Genomic DNA, 2,090 nt, shown 5'->3' on the forward strand with positions numbered 1-2,090 from the left:
TTAAGACATTTGGATTCTTTTCTGTTTTAGGCTATTATGAATAAAGTTATCATGAATATTAGCATCCAAAAATTTTTGTGGACATATGTTCTCATTTTTCTTGGGTAAGCACTTAGGAATGGAGCTGCTGTCTCATATAGTAAGTGTATTTTTAACTTAAAAGAAACCGCCAACTGTTTCCCAAGCTAGCTATACCACTTTGTATTTCCATCAATAATGCCTAAGATTTCCAGTTATTCCAAACCAGAGCCAGTGAAATGGGTGTAAATTTATATCTCAGTGTAGCTTTAATTATACTTTCCTGATGACAAGTAATGTTGAATAGTTTTTTCATGTATTTATTGGCCATTCATTAAGTTCTTTCATGAAGTGTTTAAAATCTTTCTCCCATTTTTAAAAATTAGGGTTGTCTTCTTATTATTGGTTTGTAAGAAGAGTTCTTTAAATTTTTTAACACAAGTCTCCTGTCAGATATATTGTATTGTGAATATTGTCCTCAGTCTGACTTGCCTTTTCGTTTCCTTAAAGGTCTCTTTCAAGCAACTGAATTTTTAAATTTTGATGAAATTGAGTTTCTCTCCAGTTTTTATAGTTTGTGTTTTGTGCTTTCTCCATAATTGCCAAGGTTTTCTCCAGTTTATCGCTAGACATTTTATAATTTCAGATTTTACACCTAGATCTATCCGCCATCTTTTTTTCCCCCCAAGCCAAACTGTATCCAGCTTTATTAAAGATACTTTCCACAGACAATCATGGTACTTCAGGCAGGACATGGGCAGACAATCATTAACAGTATACAACAACTTTTAAACTCCCTTCTTCAATGGACTACCGAAATCAGAAAGTCATTATAAAACCCAATGAACTCTTCATGTAATGCCCTGAACAGGGAGAGGTTAGCGTGAAGGTTGCCATTTCACACTTAGCAGGCCCTTCAACGGGTTTTCACAACCTGATCGTGACTTTCAGGAAATGAAATGAAAATGGCAGAGGTATCTATCTGAAGATACAAAAGCTAAGCAAGAAATTCTTTTGAAGGACGCCATCTCCATGGTGACACTGGAGAGTCTAGATTGCCTGATATACTGGAACCATTTCTTGGAGTCAGGTTCCAACAGGTGTCTGGGTTTAAGGGAGTCAAGTCTATGTTGAAGGCAAAGGGAGAAGAAGACATAAAAAATGAATTTTAGTCTTTCCACACGACAAGGCGTTTGTGCCAATGTGGCTCATGTGTGTCAACATTAAGGAATCCCTCCTTCTGGAAACCAAGAGAAAGATTCTCAAAACTCAAAGGGAGAGGTGTTTTCGCTCCATATCAATCTAGCTTCAGAGATATTCTGTTAGTGATATATGCCCGTCCCCCAGCACAACAATGAAGCATTCTGTGTGCTAACAACAGGGCTAAAAAAGGTAAAACAAAATTTTGCATTTTTATAAAACTGGATAGAAAGTCGTATTTCAGACTGTACAGTCACTGGAATACAGTTATCAAAAATGCACAAACTTCACTTGGCCGGTCCAGCAGCTTCAGCTTTCTGCGCCTGCTCTACTCGGGCATCTCCATTTGGACCTCTCCATTTGCTGCAGGGTTGCTCCCATCCTTGCCAGCATCCGCTTTCCCCTTTTTTTCCCTTTGGGTTCCTTCTCTCCCTTCTTGGCAGGGGCCTTTCTAGGTTTGGACTCTGGCTTCAGAGAAGAAAGTTTAGCAGATAACTTTGCAGATCTCCTCTGTGGTTCATCCTTCACCTTGGCTTTATCTCCTTTAGCATCCCCTTGGGCCTTTCTCTCGGGCATGGCGGCCATGCAGTGGGACACAGGCGCTGGGTGGAGGGCATGTGGCACTCGCTGGCTTTGGCCAGTCCAGGGTCGTTCTCACCTCTTCTTCTGATCTGTCTTCCATCTTGTGTAAATTTTTGCGTGTGACACGAGAAACAGATCTTGAGGTTCTTTTTATTTAATCAATGTCTATTCAGATACTCAAGGCCCATTTGTTGGAAAGACTATCCTAATGGATTAACTTGCATCTTTATAAACAATCGATTGACGATACATGTGCGGTCTATATCTGGATTTTAGTCCACAGATCTGTA

The 2,090-nt window shown here is 39.7% G+C and overlaps 1 pseudogene across 1 annotated transcript; it reads right to left on the reverse strand.

Annotated features, from left to right (window-relative positions):
- Positions 1-1,505: 1,505 nt before the first annotated feature.
- Positions 1,506-1,794, reverse strand: LOC308347882 (non-histone chromosomal protein HMG-17-like; annotated as a pseudogene). Its single transcript has one exon. The product of its transcript is annotated as a non-histone chromosomal protein HMG-17-like (transcript).
- Between the last annotated feature and the right edge of the window lie 296 nt (positions 1,795-2,090).

The sequence above is a fragment of the Martes martes genome (assembly GCF_963455335.1).
Source record: "Martes martes genome assembly, chromosome: 8".
Lineage (NCBI taxonomy): Eukaryota > Metazoa > Chordata > Mammalia > Carnivora > Mustelidae > Martes > Martes martes.